Genomic DNA, 18364 nt, shown 5'->3' with positions numbered 1-18364 from the left:
CACCGACTTTTCGCAAGAGCGGAGACCAGGCTAGCGTCAGCCGCAAACGCTTCTGACAGAGCGCATTAGCCACGTCAGACGAAATCAGGTTCCCTGCAGACGACACCTTATTATAATGCAACACGCTGCAGCGGTTTGAGGCAAGGCAGATCTCAGGAAGGCTTTTGCTGCATCCACTCTGTTGCTGTGTGTGTGTGCATATGAGCGAGTTCCAGTGCAGGATATTGTGGAGAAACATTTCAGGGAATGGCTCATGCTATGAAAATAACCACTGGCCGTTTTCTTTAAAACACGTCAGGCAGAATTAAAACCATTTTCTCACAATGGGCAGACCAGAAAGGCTCCTGTTGTCAGAGCAGGGGCTGCTCATGAACTCTACCCACCAAAACACACCGAACAAAGGAGTGTTGAGTTCAAACACTTGTGAAGAAAGGTTAATTTACCACAACTCGCATCAAGTGGGTGAACTCGCCTGTAGTGCATTATTCAGGGAGGGAATGGGAGCGCGATCACGTCACAATGACAACGAACTTCCACATGAGGCTACAGGCTTTTCCCTCAGGGCTCCCACCCTGTGACACATCACACAGCCAGGCAGGTGATCTTTTGTTTGGGAGGGAGATGATGATGAGACATCCACACTGGGCAGAACACAGCAGACGGGATAGCAAACAGTAAGAGTTTAAAACAAAAAAAAAAAAAAAAGAAAGACAACTGTGCTGCAGGCTTTTCCCCAGTGTATACACAATATACAGGAGCTCTATTGTGTTGTGTCTCGCTGTGCTGCTGGGAGCTGACAGGCCTTTTAAAGCTGGAGAGCTGTCTGTGCTCGGAGGCTGTCATCAGTAGAAAAGCACAGGGGGGACCACAGGACGGTTGGTCGAGGCCGGGACACTGCAGGGGCGCGACCAGCTGGAGCACCTGGCGTTAAGAGCGAGCGCGCACGCTTTTACACACAAAGACACGCACACGCAAACGCACAGCATGTGAGGTGACCACACGGAAGCGCACGCTCACCCGGCCTGTTCAGCGCATACATTTGCTCACACGTGAACGAGTGCTGATATTTGAGCGTGCATGAATGCACATGTGCTGCACATAAGCGCGCCCATGTTACATAAACACTGGGGTTTGACACATTTTTGGGATTAGAAATACATATAAACATTTTTTTCTTTTAATGAGAGAGTTGAAACTTCAAGGCAACTTGTGTGACATCATTTGAGCTTTGAGTGCAAACTAGACTTTCAAGCAAAAATCCAAAAAATGTTATTTTTTGTCCTGTATTTGTTGAATAAGCTCAAGAATGCATCAGTTTTAAACTTTTAGTACTTCTATCTCAGCTGTACCTTCCTAATTACCACCCCTGGAAGCATGACGCTTAGGATTTTACAGGCAGACACCACCCAAACTGCTGCTAGAGAAATTATGCAACAGCATTTTTACGAGGTCTGATTCTCTGTGGAAAATCATCTTATCAGCCCGTCACATCAACGTGTGCCTGCGTGTGATTTATGTGTAGCTGCTGGAAAGTGCTGAATATTGTGCAACATTCAAAAGAGAGTCAAAGCAGATCATTCACCTGCACGTCATTAAATCCAAATCGACATCAACGATTATAATCACAGCCATTCTTCGGTCATTATATCTGTCAGTGTCTGTCAGCGGTATTGGGAGCCAGTTTCCTGTGAGAGCGGCTTCGTTCTCATTAGCGGAAAACCAACATTCAACAAAACTGACACCTCACTCTCTGCTGAGCAACACAACCTGCCCAGAAACCAATGTTGTGCGTTCACCAAAGCATGAGTAACAACATGACCTCAATATTTCGGAAGTGTGTTTGTGTGTCTGTTTTGGGTGGTAGCGGCTGCGGTGGTGGTGGTGGTGGTGGTGGGGGTGAGAGGATAATCCATGCAAAGCTCTGAATCTGAATTTCGGCTGTTGAAAGCCAATAAGGCGGTATCAAAATGAGGGCAGAGTTAATTAATCATCTCGGCTTCCTTTTCACGGCCCTCCCATGACTGTCCCGGGGGCTTGTGTGAGTGTGTTTTTTGTGTATGTGTGTGTGTTAGTGTGTGTGTGTGAAAGGCAGGGAGGCAGGAGGGTGGTGCAGGTTGCAGCTGGGGGATATTAGCATAAAGTAATGTGAGCCAGCAGACTGCTGAGCTCCTGTAAGCCCGATGCAAACCTCTGAGGAAAAAACAGGAAACTACTGACACCTGCTTTATTCACTGACCGCTGAAGAAAGGAGGGTAGACATTGGAGAGACAGTAGAAAGAATATCAGTTGCTGATGCTGTGCTGATTAAACAATAACTATGGAACACAAGACCTGTAAAACTTATCTCTATATGTTTTATTTTACTTAATTTTATGCATTTGATGTTCAGCGGGTGCTGTTTTGCATCTCATGCATTCACTTTATTCTGTTTTCATCCATATTTTATTTTATACTTTACTGTTGTTATCACAGGGCTTTTATTCTCTTCTTCTCTTTATCTTATTTTACATTACTTTTCCATCCCTGTTTTTATGTTCACTCCATGTCTTTTTTATGTGAAGCACTTGGTGCATGTGATTTCTTTGTTGTAAAGCACTTTGAGCTGCATCTCTTGCATGAAAGGTGCAATACAAACAAACTTTATCATGATTATATTATAATATGATTGAAAATTACCATATCAGTGAATGTACTTTACATCACAATTGAGACAGTATGTTCAAGGAAGCTTTGACATGGAACTGTATACACTATGGAGCGTGTTTGAAGAGTCAGACTGTTTTTGAAGTCATTATACAAGAAATGAATGTACTATTTTGTGTTGCACAAACAAGAAATGATGCTATGCTGCACAGACAGACATCAATCAAACTGCGACTTTGGGTGCCACTGCTAATTAAACTAATTAAACTTCACCGAGAGAAAGCAAAATGTTTTTCTAAAGATTTCATACTTGTTTCTTTTTGTTTTCCAAAATCCGTCTCGCCACCATCCATAATTACTTTTAATGTCTTGCAGCTGTGAGTAGCTCATCTCTGCTTTCTGTGCAATGCGATGTGGCATAACAGCACAAGCAACAAAGAAGAGTGTGTCCGCTCGCTCCCACTATTCCCGATAACGACGCTCAGTACGTTGACATTTCAGACTGTCATGAATCACCATCATTTGACGTCAGTGCTGCCAGATGTGCTGTTGCATCTATCAGATGTGACTCATTGCGTTTTGGGCTTGTTGGTATGAAGTAGTTTTCGAGCAGGTTTCACACCTAGACTTCAGATACTCACATCAAATGCAGAGGGGTAAATGGAGTGCTGGGGTGGTTTAAGATGGAGCAGAAGTTTACTGAGAGGATACTGTAGGTTCGCGTGTCTTCATGCTACACTCACATGCCCTTTTGTAAGCTGAAATACATTTTGGTCACTGTAATCATTCCAAACAGTATTCCAACATCTTCCTCGCAGTTCAGTTTCCACAGCGGTGTTTCCTTGCTGAGCTGATAAGCGGAAAACGAAGGACTTGGCACTATGAAGACTGCAACCTTGGTGGATACCTAATTGATTGGTGAAATCATACAGAAAAAGCTTCATATTAGCTTACATCGAACCAGGACTGTGGATTTTGTTAGCCGTCACTTTTCCTAAATTTGAGTGAAGAAAGGATCGCTTCAGGCCAGCATATACATACATACTGTTCTGAGTCAGGCTTGAAAAATGTCAATCTGCCCTCCGTCGCTTTTCCAGTCTGAACACACCACATACACAAAATCCGCTCTGGGTAAGCGTGCATTATGGAATTGGGATACAGCTCATGTTCCTGCTGCTGACATTCAACAGAAATTTTCAAAACCTGCTTGCAGCACCCCTACCACAATGAGGTACAACTGCTCTGGCAGAGAAAGCAGATTTAAAATGTCTCAGGCAAGCTTCTGCAAGCTGATATGAAAATGAATGGAAACTAATGGCTGCACTGAGGGAACTTAATCAGTGTAAAGTCTTATGATATGCTTTAGACTACTTATTAGCTAATGGGTTACAGCAGGCAGAACACCCATTTTCTCCTCTTAAAAACAGATTTGCTTTATGATGACGAAGTCATTTGAATTTCACTCCCTCCACTTTTTCACTGCTGCCACAGGCAGGTTGGGACGGCTTTTATTTTGGCTTGGCTGGCTGAGGATGATAAAGAAAAAGCACTCCTCAACTTTTAAGGTGCTTTGCACGCCAAACAGACCTCAAAAAGTCTGCATTCGCTTGTGGCCACAGCGCACGTAACGCTTTCATTGAATTCGCAATAAAAGCAATGTTAGCAGGGAAGAGTCTCTTGTGGCCCTGACAAAGCTTTATCTTGTTTGAGGCTTTGAGTGCAGCGTCGGTGCGGACCTGCAACACAGATATATGATGGACAGTGCAGAACATCAGCCATAATGCCAACATTCATGCCGCAATGCATTATAGCCAAAAAGAAAAATGACACACAAGACTCTCAGGCTGGAAAAAGGCTCAGTGGGTCACTGTGTGATTGTGTGTGTGTGAAGGTTTGGGGTTGTTGGGGGGATTTTGAAACGGAGCACAGGGAGCGATCTGGGCACGAGGAGGAGCGAGAGAGTGAAATAAGATGGAAAAATGCAATCATGCATCCCGGGCCTCTCCAGCTCCTCGTCGTCTGCCCCTCCTTCTCCTCCACGAGCCATTAGTCACTATCCAGCTCCTGTTAATGTAATTAGATAAAGGATATATGGAGCCTCGGAGCTCGGCGGAGACATTTGTCTGCATAATTGCGTCCATGCGGTGGCAGGGGCTAAGAACCCCTGGATTTCCACAAAACACCTCTGGCTCAATAACTCAAAAGAAGTGGAGGGATAGAGTGAAAGAAGGACTGGGAATGAAAGATAAAGAATGACAGAAATAATCCATTTTCTTTCTTTTCTTTTCTTTTTTTTTTTTGATCTTGCGCTGCATTTCCAGAAGAACACAAATCATTCAATCGAATAAGAAGAAACACTTAGGATCCCACATCCCTTTGCTCCAAAAGTAAACAGGAAGAAAGTCAAGAATTCAGAACTATCCTTAAACCTAAGTGATATTTTTAGATCTGCTGCATCACTTCCAAGTGCCGCTTTCTCCCCTGCAGCACACACACACGCACACACACATCAACATACTGCTCATTAGGCGACCTTGTAATAAACTGTCACATGTCACAGTCCATCTCAACCACTTGGGGTGAATGTGTGCAGATGGCAGGCAGGTCCCCTGATTCAGACCTTCTGGAGATGTATCGGTAACACGAAAAAAGCTCGATTCTCGCATGTAATTAGTGGCAGTCGCAGCTTGCCGGCTCGTGACCTACATATGGAACATGGTAAGATCGCTCCACTCCATGCATCCCGCACACAGAGTCAAGAATTCCCACACACTTGAGAACCAGGGACACACACCGAGCCAGTCGAAAAAGCAAAGCTCCAGATAGTCATCGCTTTTCCTGTTTTTTGATTCTTTGATTCATCATTTAGTCTGTGAAATGCACCAGCTTTGTCCAAACAACAGCCAAAAAGCAAAAAAATATTCAATTTATCGAGACAAAAAGCAGAAAATCCTCACATTTTACAGGGTGGAACCTGCAAATCTTTGTCTTTTTTGCTTTGACTTCAACAATTAATCAATTATCAAAACTGTGAAACACTGCATGCACACACCGAATCACTTCACTTCACTTGTTTCCTGATGAATTTTAACTCCACCGAGCCTCCCCCAACCCTGCCCCGCACCTCTAACCCTGGGCAATTCCTGTCTCCTGTCTGGGGCACTAGCGATGTAGGTGGTTGTGGATTTGGGCGGACTGGAGGGCAGGATGTTAGTCTGATTATCACCCAGTCAGACCTACTTCCCGCTCCAGACAGCCTGCCTCCTGCCCCAGATACCTCCTCGAGTGCTGGAAGGGATGGAGGGACCGGAGGGGGAACGTATGGACTGAGACTCACCGCCAGCAGCTCCAGCAGGGGAAGGTTTCGGATCCTCCCGCACGCCGACACGATGCCGTGGTCCCCGAACTGGCTCATCCTGCGTCCGCCTTTCTCGTCTGCTCGCCTTCCTCTTCTTCCGCTTCGTTCCCCACTTCTGCCCTAGCTGCCTCGCTGAGTCTCAGCTGCTGCCAGCCACTGTGCGTATGTGTGTGTTTGCATTCGGCCGTGTGTGTGTGCGTGCGTTGGACTGATGATGCAGCAGGCAGTCGTGCAGCCTTGGCAGCCAAAAGCCTCGTCTGAATTCTCGTCTCGCCTCTCAGTAAGGCCACATCAGCTCTTGTCAATATTTAACCAGCAAGTCAGGTCGGATTAAATCACCTGGGCAAGACCAACTGTGGTTTACTGCCCAGGAGAGCGTGTGAGTGTGCGTTTTTATGTGTTTATGTGTGAAGCGGCGAGTGGCTGGTATTTGTGCATGCGTGTAAAAACATAAAACATTAACACGTGTCAGGAGAGTAGTCTAATTCAGTCTCCAGGTTGGCTGCTTCTCCTCTTTCTATGACTCTCACTTCAGCCCAAAACTCACACTCAGTCACCATGTGGCTTCTGAACACTGGCCGCTTCACTAATACTACCGATGCCGCCACTCGGGGAGATCTAAGGCAACGCGAAGAGGGACTTGGCAGTGAAAAGTGAGAGAAACTGTGTGTGTGTGTTCATGCAGCTGACTGGCAGAGCGACAGGAGTATCAAACAGCCAATGAAAGGGCTCCTTGACACTTGCCTCAGGAGTATTTTTCCCTGTTTGACTGTGAGCGCAGCGCCTCAGTTTGACATCAGATACGCTGTACGACTTGAGAGCTGTCACAGGAAAAGAGAGGGTCTTGATCCAACTACTTTGTAGTGGTCAATACACTTTTCACAGGGAAGACATGTGGGTCCATTTGATGGGGGGTGGGAAGGTGGGAAGGAAGTTTCTTTGACTTTGACAAGCTTTTTGAGGATGCTTAATCATCCTACAGCTCAAATGTTTAGTATTGTCCCCAAGTTAGATGTTAAGAAACATATCTTACAGTTTGCCTTCACAAGTAGCAGTTCCAAGTAATGAGCAAGCACATTGTTTGTCGTGTTTAGTCAGTCAAACATGTTCAAGAGCCATTTATCCAGCCTTCTGACAACTGCAAGTGCTTAAACTCATCTGCTGATCAAGATCACATGAAGTGATCGAAACCTCCTGAACAGCTACTTAAAAGGACTCTGCTGCAGACAACTTTAAGCCTCATTCAAGCCGACGTGAACGTCAAGTCATGAAGGTGCTCCAGTGCTGTTTCCAGGCTCAGGAATCAGGGCTCACCACGTCGGCTAACCAGCTTCTTGAGGGAAATCCTGAGAGCGAACTTTGAGCCTCAGATTGCAGGTTTTCTTTCATTCTCAGGGGACCACAGTCCAAGCTGGCTGCACAATAGATAATAATAGTTCTCTCCTGCAGACTGGAAAACATGGAAGCTTCCCTAAACTATCTGCCAAAATCAGGTCCTGATGCTTCTGAGGTGAGAAAAGCTGCTGAGTTGCCTGATGTCGAATATGTCTTTTATTGTCAGAGCAGCTGTGACTCTCACAACAATCTATAGGTTTACTGATTGGTCTAGTTCCTCTTTGACTGATTGGATTGTTCCTGAACTTCAGTCACTTATTGAAGAAGGTGATGATGAGCAAGCACAAATTCATTGATGCATTTCGTAGTTAAACAGCATATGTAGCAGAAATTCATGTGATGTGATATCTGATGATCATTGGTAATGATGTCTAAGGATTTGTTTTGATGACTGTGGTCTGGCGACACTGCACGACAGATAGCAGCAGTGGACTTTGACACATATTCCAATATTCAGTAACGCTCATGTTTTATTTTCAATGACTCACAAAGGGAAGAGATGCGACCATCTGGTTTGTTAACATCCATAGCAATTCAATTTTTCCGCTTACAGCCACAAGGTATGTCCCACTGAGCTTATCTCAAAAAGGGGAACACTGGAAATATCCATTCTGTCCTCCTCGTATTAGCCCAGTGGGTTATCTTAGGGAACGTTTTCAAAATCATGCTAATTCATGCTTTAATATCTCATTTTAATGGCTGCTAAGGCAGCTTCTTTTGAACAGCAGTGATTATCAGCCTGTTCTTCCAGTTCCCATCAGCCCAGGCGGAAATGATTGTTGAGTGGATGATTTCCAGACTAACTGTAAATCTTGCATGAAAAACTGATCTTGCGACATCAGCTTGGCAAGGCTTCACACCATCAGCCGATATATCTGACAAAGTCTTCCTTTGTGACTGCCGACATGTAACATGCAGGCTTGAGTTTAACCAAAATGCATCTAGTTTTACATGTGTCATGACAGCAAGTCTCGAGTATGAATATGCTGCTCCTACTGACCTATATAAGATGTGTTTTCTCGCGCAGAGAATTGAGCCCATGACCTGTGGCTATCACTGTGATTGATGGGAGTTGAGTGGCAGGTGGTGCCCCTGCTCAGATAGAGATTACAGACTCATCAGTCATCAGGCGCCTGGGCAAGCCCCGCTGAGGAATTTAAGACATCCCACACAGTAGATTCACAGCAGCCAGGTTGCGTGAAACAAGCTGAGGTGATGCAGGTGTAAAAGCAGCGCCCCTCCCATGAAAACATTCCCATAGGTGACTAATGGTTTTCCGTCAAAGCAGGTTCCACCGCGTCGTGACATCTTTATCAAATAGAAACCTACTCTGAAATCTATTGTGTGAAGCAAATTGTGCTTTCACCGCTTGTTTGCTGACAAGTGGTTGGATTGAAGCTAGTCATCTGTGCATAAAACCACTGTAAACCATTGTATAAAGGCAGTAAACCAGCCTGTGCAGAAGACGCAATGATCATTCTATCACTGAAATGAGCACCCATGTCTATATAATAAAGACTGAGGTTTTGAAATGCATCTGATTTAGAGATGCTTCATTTGTCAGTGAGAAGGCATCATGACACTAATACTCATTTAATGATTTTGGTCTGGGATGGCAAGAAAATTTAATCTGGGTAGGAGTGACTGACTATTTTGGTAATGCATCCTTAGCAAATGAGACAGTCCATTTGTCAAACCTCAAATGAGATTAATGGTAAAATAATATAAATACAATATCACAAATTATGGGCAATTACTGTGGTTTGGAATGGCCATAAAAGCACACAGAGGTAGAAATTACTAAATGATTTATATCATTTGTCAAGTTCGAAACTATTTGCAAATTACAAGGGGCTGAAATTCCAGAGCAGTTGTGTCAATGTATGTCAGAATGTGCTGAGCAAAAATAAACCCAGGTTCCAACCTCCCAACCCTTTTAGATTTAACCTCTAACCCTTTAAAAACAAAGAGGTCACCAGGTGCCAGGAAGCACAAGAGAGGCGTCTCTGTGAACACCTGGTAGGAACTCGCCCTACAAGCCCGACCAGCATGGCTTTGGCTGGATGAGACAACTGCCCTGGAGGGCATGTGTTTTGCCCTCATAATGAGTCTCTCAGGCAAGAACATGTGTGGAACTACAACTCAAACAGAAAAACAAGCTAATTTGCATGCAGAGAAGCTTGTATACGTCAACACATGTAAGCATACTCATGCACTGTTGGCACACAAACACACAGTCAGATTCCATCAATCAACCCGTGTTAAAACAAACAAGTGAGGTCTCGAGCACTTATGTGGAGCCATATATCAAATGTTAGTTTTAAAACGGTTTCTGTATGTATTTACTCAGCGGTGGGAGCTAATGCGGAAACATGTAAATATTTCCCCGGAATGGGCGGGAAGTGATTCTAGGATCGCTGTGGCACTTCCCAGACCACCAAGCAACACAGAGACACAAGGGCTGAAGCTGGGACCATACTTGAACAACATTGAAGCCAAAAACAGACACACATAAAGACGATTTGTGCCAACATACATCGGTTTTCAGACTTGAGAGTCTGTACTGTTTAATGTTAATGTTTCGCAACAACTCAAACTCTCACATCTTGTGTTCTCCATCTGGTACCAAAAAAGAAATAGAAATCTGTCAATAACAACAGCATGTAGCAGATTTTTGCAGAAAAGACAAAGAAATAGAGAAAAAAGCTAAATTGTGGACGGAGTGATGTTGGCAACGAGGCCCAAAAACTTTGGCTCTGCACCGAAACTTGAAGAGCTAGATTATAATTCAGCCATTTGCTCAGGGTTCTTGGACAATTGTTTCATGACTATTCCTGCTGCTATATATGATGATGGCCCTAATTGTAGTTGTAAAAACCAGCTTGTGTAGCAAAAGCAGCTCTTTAGCAGACCAGCAGCAGCAGTTCCTGTCTGCACAGGATGTATTCAGGTACAGCATTGAGTGGCCATGTTTAAAAATGAGGATGAAACCCCTGAAAGCCTTTAACAGTATTTTAACATGCTTTTTCTGAGTTGTTTCATTAAGAACAACTGCCTGCTGCAGCCAAATCACACTGATGAGAGCAGTGAACAAGGCAATGAGCTAAAAGAGGCTGAATGAGGGGAACTGCAAAATTGGGTGATAATTCTCTGCAGGTTTGTCACTTCAAGTGACCCCTTTCATGTTATCTATTGTTTTGCCCAAAAATCCAACAATCAGAATGTGTGTCCTCGCTTAAAAAGCCCTCAAAGACAGGCATCTACATCGGTAAACCAAACAACAAGCCTGGTTTCCCCACATTTTTAGCTCTGGTCTTAGAAAACCCAGCATGAAAGAGCTCTCTCAGATCTCAGCTGAGGGTTTGGCTCGGCGCCTGTTGAGGAGGATGTGATCACAGGGCGGCCTCTGTGCAGAAGAATAGACAGGACGCGCTCACCGCCCCTCACCACCGCACCAACCTTCTGCCTCTCACACCCACACCCGCTCTGCCAGGAGGCCATAGAGGGAGCCTGTCCCGCCCCAGCTGCAAGGTGAGGAGGTGGGCTTCACGGTGCTGACAGATGCAGCCCCTCCTCATCCTCAGCCTCTACCCCGTACACTGGGGTCTTAATCTGCACATCCAATCCTGTTAGCTGCCCTCTGCCAGTTTTTGCCTTGTTCAAGCCCAAACCTGCAGTGCCAAGACTGCAACCAAAGGCGGTGCCTCATCTCCATACAATAAACTAACATCCCCTGAGATGGAGCTTCCATGCCAGGTGGACGGGGTTAACACCCTGAGATAAGCTCCACTGTGTTTGGATCACGTTTCAAGTTTCTCTGCTGAGACAGGCCCTCTATTTCAACACAGTGATCCCAAAAAATAATACTGTGTTCAGCACATCTGTCCTCGGTGTGGGAGAAGAGCTGTTTTCTTTGTGAACTTGCCAGCTTACCTTTGTCAGTTAACTACAGAAAAAAAATCACATGTTTTGTAAAACACGTGCTAATTTGCTCACAATATATGCAACTCTGCATGCATACACTGCATGGTATCTATTCCGATAGATGCAATGCTAATAAAAAAAACAATATGCTTCTCCAAGAATGTACTTGCTCATGTGAAATGAGGCTTAAACTGCTTAAACAGCATGTAGTCAGCCAAAAAGCAGTCTTTACAGAAATGCCTGTACCTTCTCAGAGTCAGTTCACTTTAATGATTTCAAACATGACCTAAAGCATTTTTATTATGTGGTATTGTAAAAGTCAAACTTCCACATGGGATAGGCCAGTGGTTCCACAGCAAATCGGACGTGCCTTCAGAGGGTGCTGCGAGATGTGTTCATCTCGCTAACATTGACATCACTTCGTGTTGCCAGCTGCTGGTTGTCATAGCAGCATAACATGCTTTCCAACACGTTAGTGTAAGTGCACAAACAGTTTTGTCTGGGGAAGCGATGCAAGGATTTGCCCCCGTAAACACAGCTCAGATGTTTGCTGACGAATTTGAGCTGAGCAGAAGAATTTAGATCAGACTGCAGTGAAAGCGTCTGGCTTGTAGGACTTGGATATTCACCATTGTTTGATCACACTATCAGTGTGGTCATGCCATCCCACAAAATATTTCTATGAGGGGATGCCATGGTTCAAAAACCTAAATATTGGATATCTACTCTTAAAGGGAGGATGAAGAGTTGTATGTTTTTCTGAGCCCATACTAATGATTCTAAAGTTGTTGTGATTGGTTAATTGGATTTTTCTGTCTGTTGCACTGAATATGGATGGAAACTTGACGATTTAGGATGATTTGAATCGCGATGCAGTGATTGGTTAACTATCACTGCATTTACTATTGTGGACTATTGCCTGTGGGGGAAACTCTGATTCTTTATTTTGCATCACAGACTATGTTTACACTAATATTCCACTTTTGTTCCAGCAAGTAAAAAGCATATTCCATTCCTACAAATTCATATATTTGCTGTTTATAGTAATGTTTATTTAAGAGAGTGAATAATTGGGCATTGAGCATCTGATCTGATCACACGTTTTAATGTTGTGTGATCAGTTTGAAGCTGGTGTGATCAAAGCCTTATTCCCGGGGAAATATAAAACACCATCAGTCTCCTTCTAATGGGGCTCAACAACAACAAGTTTACTCTTTAGCTGTGTGATCAAGATAAACCTCCACCTGAGCCAATCTGAGGACACGGAGGGGTTGCAAGTGCTTGATCCGATGGGGAGATAACAGTGGCAGACAAAGAGGGCTGTCTTCTCCTTCTCCCTGCAGACTTCAGGACTCTCAAAAAGCCTCTGTGTTCCAGGAACTGGGCTCTTTTGAGGGAAACCAACAGGGTGAATAGAGATTGGTGCAAAGCGCTAATGTTTGGAGAACAACGCATGTGATTCCAACCACATGCGGCCCCGCTATCAACTTTGATCTCCATCATGACTGGAGGAAGAGAGTCCATAATTGGCCCCTCAAATCAAAGGGCACAAAGGATGGTCTCACTGGATGAGGAAAAATGGACATCCAATTACGCGAGCTGGCACAAGGCCCTGGGCACAGCAGAAACTCACTGCCCTTCTCACTACAAAGTAAAAAGCCTCCCCGATCAGTTTGGAAAACATCCAAAAGCTTCCTCTTTTATTTGCCAACTGATTATTAAAGTGTCCTTGATTGAGCAGCAAGCGATAAACCCTCCGCCACTGAAGATAACAGTGCACAACTTCAACCTATGCTCAGCAGCAGAATGTGAAACTCATGCGTTACCAATTGCTGAGGCATTTACGTACACGCAACTTGTGACATGGGTCAGAGATTTCAGCGCACATTAGCACACATCAGTATGTCACTGGCAGGCGGAGAGGATGGTTCACATGCTGAGCTGAGAGTAAGCAGGTCAGTTGGAATGCTTGGCTCATTATCACCCACAGCAAAAATGTGGTAATCTTTTGATTTACCCACCTGAAATAAAGCTCAAAACTCCACTCAAATCCCTGCAAAAACTCTAATTTTCTGACATCATGTTGTGCAATCGACTGCACCTTCTTCCTGCAAAGTCTTGTGATGAAGAAAATGAAAGAGGCACTTAGCTTCACTGCACGTGATGCTGAGATCTATAAAATATGATATAATTGGCCTAATAAAAACACAGGCTAGGTATTAACAGGGGACTGCCAAATCTCATTACTTGGAGGTTGGAAAAACAGACGAGTGGCTCATATCAAAACAGCCTGAACAATTATTAAACCAATTTTACAAGCGGATGGAGGCCGCTTAGTCTTATCCACAGCGTGTGGTTGGATATGGGGGAAGCTGTTGGGTTTGAGACTGGAGTCAAGAGAAAAGCCAACGTTGTAATCGCTCGTCGTCAGGCTCGTGAGAGAGGAGATGGTTCCCATGAGACGCGGGGTGGAAAAAAACGCCACCTCCTCTGCCTTTAGAAGTCAGCGAGTGTCCCAGAGTCTGCTGGGTTCCCACAGCCTGCGGCCCCGTGGCTACCCACGCGGTGAGCCCAGGTATGCTCGGTATGTCACCTGCACACTGAGGGAGCCGTCAGAGCCCCGTCCGGAGGCTGGTACACCCCTGCAGAGAAACTTGATTTAAACACTCAAGATGAAGTGTGAGAGACTGAGTGCTTTGAGAGAGAGAGAGGAGGTGGCTGCTCCAAGAGGAGCAAATCTTTTTATTCGACTGGCTCCCACCCAGACTGTCCGATCAGCCTCGGCCTCAGAGCCACGCTTTACACCAGTTACTCAAGAATCAAGCTGACACACTGACTGAGCACAGAGTGAGCACTCGTCCCCTGAGCTTGGCATCCTGTAACGCATATGGCGTGAGAACGGGGCCCACACTGAGGACGGCATTGTCGGTGGATTTCTACTGTATAATTACACTCAATTAGTTTGAGCTGCTCAGTAATAATATCAAACCTCTCCATTTGTCTGCCTGACGATGTGGGAGCCAATCAGATTAGACTGAGCATTTCTTCCCATCCAGCTACAGAGCTTGCTCCCCTGCTTAGTTTTATGTCTCCATTCTGCATTGTATCAACCAGCTGTAATGGGCTGTGGGGGGAGAAGAAGGAGGAAATCCAATCTTGCCAAGTGGGCTCCATGCTGGCTTACCATCTAATTCATTTGCACTTAAATTTAGCATAAACCAAACTAATTTGTCTGTTTTGGAGCGAGTTGCTGGGACAATTTTATTGTCTTACTTTCGCCAGTGGCGAATGGGCCAGTGAAACAAGTTGCAGCCTGATATAACAGCATGGCAGCAAATCAACACGTAAAAGACTTTATATGAGGAGGAGGCTTGACAAAAGCCAGGGGGATTTAGCTAAACCCAAATACTTTGGAGATAAACAGGAAAGCACTACCACATGCTGTTTATTCAATACAACTCACGACTATGCAGCAAGCGTTTAATCAGTAATGTGGAGCACTTGATTATTAACCCTCCCCTGCAGAGTGTTTTCAATTTGGCCTTTTGTTATCAATTATCTCTGAGCATGATTGCACTGCTGCACACATTATAAATGCTGGCAGGGAAAAGGGTGTGGAAGAGAAAACAAGGACACGCTCTCAACAATTTAGGCATCCTTGGGTTGATGAGTATTACTTCACAGTTTGAGGAAATGCATTAGACACAACATCTTAGACAGAAGCACAGGAGGCTCTTTTGTTGGATGGAAATGAGACAGACATTCAGATGATGCGAGAGGTGTGTTTTTGGCAAGGATGAGCATCTGAAATCTCATCACATCGATTCCAACCAGCAGTCACCAAGTCTGAATGTTGAAGCCATTGCAGAAGTTTCCTAAAGTGACAACATACCACTACAGACGTGCTGTTCAGACACTTTAAAAGGGCCTTTCATCTCAGATTGTATAAGGGGCGTCTGCTTTGCACAAAAACTTTGCTAAATTTCCGAAAACCACAAGCTGACACTCAAGTCAGGTGCATATAGGTGTGAAAATGGACAGAGCTCCAGGTGCTCTGGAAATAACTTCCTCCACAATCCTGCTTCCAAACTGCTGAGCAAGAGCCCCTGCCACCATTGTCATGAGGAGAAGCCAGCCTGAGAGGTGAATCTGAGCTGCTCAATTCCTCCAAAACTGACCAAGAATATAGATGTAAATGCATTCATAATGTAGATTGTGTAATCAATTTCTTCACAAGTGTAATCTTTACCTTTCAGCTACCATCATTGGCATATGTAAGCTCAGTGATTGGATGGTTCTGCACCCTGGGAGCTGCTGTTAACTGCTCAACTTGCATTTGCTTGTACTTTTTAACTTTTCCATCAAACAATCAGATATTTTCTGACACAGTTGTTCATCTTTCGTACTGATGAATCAGCCATTGAGCTGGGCTCCAGCTGTGATCACAGAAAATCAGAAAATAAATGACACTTTTGCCTTCTTTTGCTTCTAAAAACCAGAGTAAACAATGTTTATCAATGTTTATCTCCATATTAAATCCCTGTGATGGCCTCTATAGTATAGGATAGACCTCTGACGGAGCTTCTGCTATGACCTAGTTAAAGTTGGCTGGCAGCAGCTAGCAACAGCTCACAGGCCGTCCACGGCCATCGGCCTCACCGTGCGCGTCCCTGCATGACGAAGAGAGCCTCATCCGCAGGCAGGCATCAAATGATAAAAATAAGTAGAGGCATAGAATCAACCCAGCAACACAGCGGTTATGTAATGCAAATGGTGCCCCAGTTACTCGCGAGTGCTGCTGTATCTGCTGCTACTCTGGGCTTCATAGTTCCCTGAGCTGCATAACCTGATCCAGATTAGATGGTCCAACCCAACCTATTTCCTGTTACAGCAGCCAGAGACTGGCTCACTGTGTAGAAACGCATCCATAAGATGCTGATAATGCTGACTAAGGGCCTGCTTCATTTACAACTGTGCAACACCACGCACACTTTGGATACATGAGAAAAAACACAAACATACACAAAGACGCAAAGTCAATCACTCATTTGACTGAAGCCTGCAGCTTTGAGCAGCGCTGAAGCAAACACACCCAGGAAAATTCCCTTAAACCTAGCCTGCATACATTGAGGAAACATATGCTGGCTCAATGCATTATGCATGTGTGAGGTGGTGGTCCTGACTGACATTCAAGCCCCATGTTCACCAAATTACCCACAGACGATTGATAGAAGCTTTGTATGAAGCTGGGCCATGCAATCCATCCAAAGAAGAGCAGACATAAATATTTTACCTGGTCCTCAGCTGACATATGGTAGTTTGTCTCGGAGTCTGTGTGCTAGTGTGAACTGAAAATCTGTCAGGGGCGCCCCCAGTGGAAAATCTCGCTTGTTCATCATCCTAACAGGCCATGAAACACATGGAATGCCAAAAATTTGTGAAAGCAATAAAACAAGGCCAACGTTTTTCTGGACGAAGAGTGCAGTCTTCTGCAAAAAGGGTGACAACCTTGTGACAAAGCTGAGCGAGCAGCACTCTGTCAAAATGCTGTGTCACATAAGGCCATCTGTGCAGGTCGTACACAACGTTATGTAAAGTGCATTGTTCCCAGACGTGCCTCTGTGTCACGTAAATCTGGACGAACTGGACGAAGCTGGCTCACAGGTGACACGGAGGCAAGACCAGAACATGAAAGCTCATGCCTGTCGCCTGACGGAATGAAGGAAACTGCCTCTTGTGTTTTCCCAGATGCCTGAAAAAATAAATGTATCAGAGGCTCGTATCCTCCCAGGAAAAGGAGTGTTTACAGGACTTAGTACATTTATCTGTGCCAGGGCGAGCACGGCCACGAGGGCCAGAGACATCATGTCCCCCATTAGCACTGGATGGACCCAGGTTTGAGTTTAGAGATCTCATTGGCCTCAAAAGAAGTGAACAAAAGCATGGATTATAACCACTAAATACACAATTTCATCCACAGTAAATAAGCATTTACAATTGTTCAAATGATGATGTCTGCGTCATTGATTCAGCATGAATTTCAAAACAGAATAAATTCTTCTTTTCATTAAATAAAATGATTTTAAATGAAATGCTATGCCAGGGAATCTGTCTTTTATAGTATGAAGAGGATCTACCAATCATGGAAGTGATGTTTCCTGCCTTTACAAAAGACATGTGTGCATATATTAAGCGACTACATCCATTTCACTTGAATCAAACACTGTAACAAAGCAAAAGCAGCTTGCACTTTCATGGTTGTTCATGCCATGGAATCATATCTGCACGCTGCCACCAGATCTATGCTGGACCTTTCCCAAAATGCTGCGGGCTTCCTCTTGTCCCACTATTAAAACAGCCCAGCACCCTTATGCTCCTGCTGCCCCAAGTGAGAATAAATCACTGAGGGAGGAAAAAGCTGGGATGGAAAGAGCAAAAAAAGAGAAGACAAAGAGGCAGAGTTAAGTCAAAGTGCAAGAGGAGAGAAAGTGAGAGAGTTACATGAAAACAAGAGGGAGAAAGTCAAATGAGTGCACAAGAGAGGAAAAAGGCGAAAAGAAGAGAAAAATGAAAAAAGCGGGGGGAAATGCATGCATGGATAGTTGAGTGGACAAATGTGAGCATGTTGAATCATAAACCCATATCGCAAATATGACCTACTTTCAGTGGCACAGTAAATCAGGCCACCGTGTATGCAATTAAAGCAATTAAAGCCACAGTAAATCTCATATCAACCAATAACCATTAATGATAGTGATATAATGTTCGGAGAGCCTTTACAAATCACCCAGTCGTCGGATAAGAAACAGCACAGAGTCATCGTCCACTGTGTCACAGGAGGTTACACATTCACAAAGTTGAACCAGTGTGGATGAATTATAAATGAAGCAGACTGCAGCGTCTTGTCTCACCAAGCAGATTCAAGTGTGTCACTCCAGTGCTTCTCCTGGATACACGCTCCTGTCGCGGTTAAAGTAGGAAATGATTGACAGACTTTGGGGTCAACATCAAGATTATTTTTTTTACGCTGGTAGAACAATTTTT

Source organism: Chelmon rostratus, chromosome 24 (genome assembly GCF_017976325.1).
Source record: "Chelmon rostratus isolate fCheRos1 chromosome 24, fCheRos1.pri, whole genome shotgun sequence".
NCBI lineage: Eukaryota > Metazoa > Chordata > Actinopteri > Chaetodontiformes > Chaetodontidae > Chelmon > Chelmon rostratus.
This window is presented reverse-complemented; position numbering follows the sequence as displayed.